We start from the raw sequence: 8,280 nt of genomic DNA, 5'->3' as shown, positions 1-8,280 counted from the left end.
ATCTCCAATAACTCCTCTCCCTTACTCCCACTTTTGCAGATTTCACAACCTCTCGATCTATATATAATACACATGAAAATGGGAAGTCGAATTAAGAAGGAAAGGATGTTGGAATATAGGATGAGAGAATGTAAGCAAATTTATTTAGAAATTTATTTTGGAGGATGAAACTTATGAAGAGGCTATATAAGAATTAATGTGTATGTGGGTGTGTGGACGTGACAAACAAAGAAATGAACAAGGGGAACACTTGATTTTTAAAGCTATTTAACTTGATTGCCTTTTTGCTCTACACATCAATACCAAAGTGTACACACATATATATATTGTTAAATGTCGGCTAACTAGCCGACTTAAGAGCTACTAGAATAGTCTACTTAATTAGATGCTAGAATAATCTAGGACTACACTTTTCTAGATTATTCTTAATAGCTAATTAATTCCTATTTCACACATGCACTAATATTACTTTTATTTTTCTAATTTGTTCTTTTTAATTCTAGATACTTCTTTATACAAATTAATATTTTCTAAAATCAAGTTTATATTTCAACAAAGGATTGGAAGAATCTCTAACTTCTCTCCATTGTTCCTTTCGACAATTGTTTTGTTTGTTTTTTTTATTTTTATTTTTTTTTTCCTTTGAAGCACAACATGGGAGGCACAAAATGAGATTCAAATAATCATGGAGAACAATAAGATGAGTAATTTTAATGGGAGAAGAAGCATAGATGAGGAGCGTGAGACCAGAATCAGGATATCACACATATAGTGACGATCAATACACGCTAAGGAAGATATCAATGAGGTTAAATTCTTTCCCATTTCTTCATGTCCTCTTCACCCAGAGTACTCTACCCTTTCAATCTCTCATCTTCGAAGAATTTATTCTTTTTCTCTTCAACCGATTTGGAGGAATAATGCTAGAAAGACTGCACAATTTGTGTGTAATATTAGGTAAATTCTTAAATATTTGATTATAGTACTAATTAAATTTGGATTTTGGTGAAGAACCTCTTAAACGTTTATGTATTGTTAGAGGAATTTAGGAGAATTGCATTATTTGGGGTTCTAATGGATAGTTGGTCTGTTAGACTTAGGTGATATTTTGCTGAAGAATATTTTTGCGTTATTGTGGTGAAGTTGTATCAATTTTCCATCCTTTTCTCCAATTTGACGTCGTATCAGTTTTCGTATCCTTCTGAATGGGAGTTTTAGTGAACATGATTATAATATATTGGCAATTAATTTAGCATTTGGCCTTTGTGGAACTTGATGAATATTAGTCCTTGAATTTGCAGGCCATAATTGCAGAAGCTAAAATTTCTCCAATTTTTCTTCAAAAATGATGGACTCTCCTCCTCCTCAACATCAATGCTTATCTTTACTGTGTGTCATATATAGTTTAAGTTATCTGATCTTTGTTTTGAGTTTTGGAGACTTTTTGGCATAGAAGAAAAATCTAACAAATTGCAAATTATTTCGAGATGCACTTTAAATCTTCTACTTTAATCAAATTTGATGTACTCTAGCAACACTAAATACAACGTGACACAATGAAATTTTTGTTTCACTTGAATAAATACCTATTTCGTTTTGTAGGTTGCTACTGAGCTAGAAACATATAGCCAACAGATTTTCATTATCTCAGATGAATTCATTTTGTTATGTATTTATTTAGTATGAGAGAAACCTTTATGGTATAATGAGAGATTCCATTTTTTGTGACTTATATTTCAAAAGATAGTAATTTTCATGCCAAGGCGTGATCAAATAGAAAGTTGTGGCAATGGATCCTATGCCAAGATTTGTATCATTATTTCCCGACTAAATGATTTCCTAACTTTTATGACTGATTTTCTTGCCTAAATGCATGTCCTCATTCAGTCTACTGATGTACTATTTTTCTAGAAACTAAACCGCAACTAACACGGTGCAATTGTAGTACTCAGGGATTGAAATATCGAAATCACTCTAGCTATCTCCTAAGTAAATAAAAATAGTAGACATGCAACAGAAAATAGAGGTCGAATTACTCAAACTAAAATGCAAACAAAAGAATACACAAAGTAAATATTTAAATCAAATAAAGAAAAAACAATTGATCCTAGGGTATTAAATTCATTAACTAAATCTACACAATTAATCTATTAATCCTATGTACCAGTTTAATCCAGTTATGATGAGAGATCACTTAATTAATCAATTACTCTCGCTAGAGCAGCAACGATCGTAGATTAGTATATTTTCTATCTCCGCTAGGTCTCAAGAAAATCTACTAACTCCCAATAGCTCCTAAGAATAGCTCCCTATGATCCACCTATCTCCGCTAGGTCTCAAGGTTAAAATCATATCATACATTCCTGAATCCGTTAAACAATTATCTCCGTTAGGTCTAAAACCGAGTAGCTAAACATGCAAACTATTGATCAGATAATTCACAAGAATTCAAGCACCAGAAATTATGAATCATAAACTGGAAGGCACACAAGTATTAACAAATTAATTACATAAATTCAATCAACTATTTACAAACCCTAGAATAAGCTAAACGAAACTAGCCAGACATAATGAAAGAAAGCATAAACATAATTAATAAGAACGCAATTGAAAGAACTGAATTATATAAAAATCGAATAAGAATAATTGTAGCGGCTTGAATCTTCAATCTTGATCCAAGCCTTGAAAACTGGAAAACAAATGCAAAACTAAAGCTATAGTACTAGAGAATAATGTGTGGAACCCTAGATAGGTCAAAAGAAGACCTATTTATAGTCTTAGGGTAAAAACAAAGTTTGAAAACGAAAATAACTCAAAAATCCGGAAAAACCCGTCAAAAATCCCGGATCGGCGGTCGCTTTGTTCCAGAAATTCCTCTCCATTTGCCTCCAAACTCGGCGACCGCCGAGTTCCAAAAACCATGTGTTAACTTCATCCAGGGGATTCGGCGACCGAAACGGCGCCCGTCGAACTGGTCGCCGATCCTGTCCTTCAAAAATATCAACTCGGCAGTCAACGGCTGTTTGACCACTGAGATTTCCCTTTTCTCGCCCCTAGCTCAGAATCTTCGTCCTTTCTTGATTTTCGGGCTCGATTTTCTCATATATCTTCTCTTAGACATATTCCTTACTAATCAGGCTCCAAGAAACACTCATTCCTGCATCAAAACAGCCAAAACTACACCCGACCGTGAAATCATGAATTAATATGCAATAAACTCCAAACGACAATGAAATGAGCATAAAATCGACTTAAAACGCAGAGTACAAACCATATAAACTAAGCAAAATGAGTGTTTATCATCTACAGATTGTTGCAAATAAAGAATTGTTAACTTGTCAGCAGTCTTGAGGAAACTATGATTTTCTAATAATAATTCTATGTAGACTTGAAACTTAATGTTTTTCCATTTGATTAATCTATTAATATATGAAAACACAATTTGAAACAACTTTTTTTTTTGCGCCAAATTTGGCAGTTTTGTTTTTAAATGATCGATTGATCATTAGTTATTTTATTTGGCAGTTTTGTTTTTAAATGGGATATCATCATTATAACATATCTGAATTGGTTTCAAAGTACGTCTCTGCATGCATGCGTGATGGTCGACAAGGTGGATCCATGATCAATATATCATCTTTTGCATGTCTCAATCGCAGGCATCTTCTTGGAAGCCTAATTTATGCCACTTCAAAAGCTTCTAATAACTTCAAGACAAAGGTAATCTTTTACCGCAGTTAATTTTCATCTTCGTTATGAGAAACGGAAGTAGTGAATACTAAGAACATAGTTTTAGACTATGCTGCCCTTTAAGAACAAATGTTGCTCACATCACTTATGTTTCTTGCCATTCATTTGTTGTGGATGTGTAAGAGAACTTTTCTCCAAGTGGAAATTGTGAAAAGCTTTTGTCTCATGAGAAGCACTACATTTACATGCATGACTACTATATCCCTATTGAAATCAGATAGTGTTTATCTACAATTGTAGAGCCTTTGGCTTTAATAATATATATCCTACATGGCTTCATGAAAGTTCTTGCTGACACTATTGGCATGGAATGTATGCTTATGGTGGTAAGGTGCCATCCTCTTCTGAGACACACAATGAGTTTTGTATTTGTCTTAACATCAACAGCTGCCTATCTTCTTCTTACTGTTCGCATAACTGAATTTGTTCTACAACTACTACTGATTTTGTCTTTGTATTTGCCACTTCTTACAGGGTTTACATAGAGAAGGGGTAAAACAATCAGACGCGTATTGGCACATGTTTGCCATAGTTGTTTTAAATTCTACTGATATTTGAAAGCATAAGTTATTTTTGTTGATTTAGTCGTAAGGTTCCATTGATTCTTCTAAAAGAAATATATATGCATATCAATTGTAAAGTAGTATCTAATCATATGTTATGGTCATGGTTAAATCTTTTCTCAAATATATGTTGAGCTATAATCTTTATTGTGTATTAGGTCAATTATATTTGGAAAATTATATTTTTTGGTTGTTAGGATGATTATAAGTTATAACATGGGCTTTATTTAATTTTCCTTTTTAAAAAATCATAACCCACAACATCATTTAATTTCATCATTGTATCGATAATTGTATTGCAATACTTAATATTTGCATCAAACTATTTACGCGAGAATAACAAGAGCAATCGAGTCATTTGAACATATGAGATACATGAGATTGGAGTGAGTAAACAAGTTCGTTTGCATCAAACTATTTTATATGATGGTTTTCTTTGATTGTGGTATCTTCTTTTCAATAGGAAAATACCTAGAATTTCATCATTTTTTTTTAATCAATTCTCCTTAGTTCTTGTTTTCCTCATAACTTTTGTCTCATATTGTTTTCTAATCATACTCCACCTTGAATGAAAATTATATAAATAGTTATGTGTAGTATTTCATCCTACATATGTATTGCACCTTGAATTTAATTTTCTAATTAATCAATTATTACTCTCAAATTTGCATATACTAATAATAGATTTGGAACGAATTATAAATTATGATTATTTAAAATGTCGCATATACTAATAATAGATTTGGAACGAATTATAAATTATAATTATTTAAAATGTCGTTTAATTTCGATGTTCGCCGTACATCGCATAAGCGTGCGTACTAGTCTATATCTATACTATATTAAAACATCAGTTTTCAATTAGAAATTGATTTCAAATCAATTTGAAATTGATTTGAATGGCAATTTTGATAATACTTTTAATATGAAGGTTACAAAAAATTATTAACACCACTAACTCATTTCACACGTTCACACTAATTCAACAAAATATATTACTCCTCTCTCTTCTCTCTTTTAAAACACTATTCAAATACTATTCAAATATATTTATTCAATTTGATTTTCTTTTAAATTCATCAACTTTAATTTATAAAAAAAATATTCAATATGGATGTTAAATTAAAGATAATGACGATATCTTTAATTTGATGTAAAAATTATAAAAAATAAATTTAAAACCAATAAGTTATTATAGTTTAAAGTCACCAAATAATTTTTTTCTCTCTCCTCTCTCTTCTCTCCTCTATCATCTCCTCTCTCATTTCTCATTTTTTAAAATTCACGGTTCTTTCATTCCTTTTTCCATATTTTTTTATTTTATTTTTTATGTTTTTACTATAGATCAGTATTTTTTATATTTTACTATTTATATTTTTATTATATCAGTTTAATGCAATTACAATGATGAAACTTATATTTGTTCATTTTAGAAATCTTTAGCTTAAAAATATTTTTTTAAAGGTCAACTTTATATTAATATAAATTTGTAGATAAAAAACTAATATATAGTATATCTTAAAAATCGAATTTTTAAGCTTCAAAATTACTCATTGGAAAATCAGTAATTAGAGAACCATTATCGATTTTCTTTAAAAATAAAAAATAAAAGTAAATTGAAGAGTTTAATTTTTTAGTAGCACATTTATTTAAATTTACTGAAATTGTATACATTTTATTTTGGAAAATGAACGACACATATCTCATGTTAAACCCTTTATTTTTTCACTTTCCAATTGAAAAAAAAATGCATACATTGTAACTTTATTTTAAAATTTGAGCATAAACAAAATGACCTCATAAATATGCATTCGAAAACTATATTAAACTACAGTTATACTATATGTAAATAAATAGTTTTGTACATCTTAGAATATTATATGATCCATAATGATACTCATTATCATCTATACTTGCTTTTGATATTTCATAATTTATTTATTTATAAATTTATACACATTATCAATTAAATCAATTAATTGCTATTTCAATAATTGAAAATTCGAATGTTTTCAGATTGATATTTTTATTGAGATTATATTGTGAATAATTTATTTTTTATTGAGATCATTTATGTTTATATTTACTTATATATATATATATATATATAGGGTTGAGTTCAACAAAGAATTATCTTTTTCGAGAGAACGAATAAATCTATATATTTTACGAACAGATCAACATAAGTAATGAACAGACGTATTTAGTAAAAATATAGAAAAACTCGCCACCAGCAGGATTCGAACCCGGGGCAAATTGTTGTTCATGCGGTACATTGATCTGTTCATTAAAATTATAGATCTGTTCGTTTATATTTTACGACTTCTCTATTCTCCACAATATTTAGCTTCTGTGTTGAACCCTTCTCTCTCTCTCTCTCTCTATATATATATATATATATTATGTTTAACATTTTTATTTATTTATTTAAATTATCGTTCAATTTCGATGATGATCGTGCATCGCACGAGCGGGCACATACTATTATTATATAAAACAGCAGTTTAACGGATACTTTTTCTGGACAAAATTTAAAGTTATGATTTCTCACACACGTTCTCTTCTTCTTCCACACGTTCTCTCAATCGCAAATTCTTAAAGTTATGGTTATAGAATTAATCAACAATTTTCTCTCTCCCTCTTCTACACTTCCGCGCACGTCCTCTCACAATATCTCTGAAGCAACTATGCAAATTCTTTTTGTTACAGTTATAATAAGCTTCTCTCTCCATTCCCACACGTTCTCACAATCTCTGCAGCGATATTTCTCATAAATTGGTGCAATTTCAACGGATATAGTACTGCAATTCTCCCAATCGATAAAAACACGTTTTCAAGTAGAATGATCGGAGGAACAGATCTGAGATTAATTTTTTTCTCATCGTTCTCTATATCCTCTCTGCCCAGAAAAGTCTACTCTATCTTCATTGTTAATGCTAGAAAGACTGAACAATTTGAGAGTAGTTTAATAATTTTTGTGTTGGATGTAGCAAAATCTCCTCATTCTCGCCTTCAGAATCTTGCTACCGCAATGGGTTGTGTCCGGACAAAAACGGTGAAGAAGTCCTCCCCGCGATGATTGAGGGACACTACTCGAAGATGTTATTGAACTTCCAGACCAACAAAAAGGTATTAACTCGACTCTTCTCCCAATCATGCCGATACCAATTCTGTTGCAGAAGGAGCTGATAGCTCTAATGTGTTTTGCTTATCGGCATCAGTTTCAATGTGTTTTGCAAGTTGCAGAAGGAGCTGATAGCTCTAATGGTATGTTTGATGTTAGTTATTACTTGATTTGTATGTATGTGTGTATGAGAGTGAAAGAGAGGTTAGCTTTTATTGGATCATTCATTACAAGTAGATGTGTTATCCCTAATTTGGCAAGGTAATTTGTAGAGGTGTTATGTTTAGATTGATTTTAGAAGTTAGGGAAGAAAGCCACGTATTAAATTTTACCATTTCATTGTTTATTGATTAATTACTTATTGATCAATTACTTATCCCGCTTATCTTGCAAGCAAAATCTTTACTGATGTGATGTGCTTTTTTATGTTCCTTGATGATATAAGCAAACCCAAAATAATGCAGCACCTCATTTTATTGGTTATCCTGTTTCCTCTTCTCACTCTCATTCAGAGCTCAACGTTGATGACTTATTTATTTCTTAACTTGAGTTCTTTTCTCCAACTGTCCAGTTTTTCTTTACTTCTCTTCTGCTCCTTATAAATTTTCCTAAGCTCACAAGATGCAACATTCTGCATTCTCTTCATCTCTTGAAAACAATGGCAGAAATAAATTGCTAGAATATGTCGAATGCATCTAGAAGAATATGAAATAAAGCATGTCTGTAAGAGAATTCAGCAGGCACATATAGTACCTTCATTGTAACTATGGGCCATGTTTTCCTTTTAAACCAGTCTTGCTAATGTTAATCTTCATCTCTTCACATTTCTTACTCTTCAACTCC

At 30.9% G+C, this 8,280-nt stretch overlaps 2 long non-coding RNA genes across 2 annotated transcripts; both read left to right on the top strand.

The window, feature by feature from the left end:
• The first annotated feature begins 456 nt into the window (after positions 1-456).
• LOC131003183 (uncharacterized) lies at positions 457-4,566 on the top strand. The gene is made up of 3 exons (XR_009094572.1): positions 457-808; positions 3,660-3,720; positions 4,225-4,566. It is a non-coding gene; the product is annotated as an uncharacterized LOC131003183 (long non-coding RNA).
• A 2,282-nt stretch (positions 4,567-6,848) lies between these two features.
• LOC131003191 (uncharacterized) lies at positions 6,849-7,794 on the top strand. Its single transcript, XR_009094574.1, has 2 exons — positions 6,849-7,442; positions 7,493-7,794. It is a non-coding gene; the product is annotated as an uncharacterized LOC131003191 (long non-coding RNA).
• Positions 7,795-8,280: the final 486 nt, after the last annotated feature.

This window comes from Salvia miltiorrhiza, unplaced genomic scaffold (genome assembly GCF_028751815.1).
Source record: "Salvia miltiorrhiza cultivar Shanhuang (shh) unplaced genomic scaffold, IMPLAD_Smil_shh fragScaff_scaffold_8_1, whole genome shotgun sequence".
NCBI lineage: Eukaryota > Viridiplantae > Streptophyta > Magnoliopsida > Lamiales > Lamiaceae > Salvia > Salvia miltiorrhiza.
This window is presented reverse-complemented; position numbering and strand designations above follow the sequence as displayed.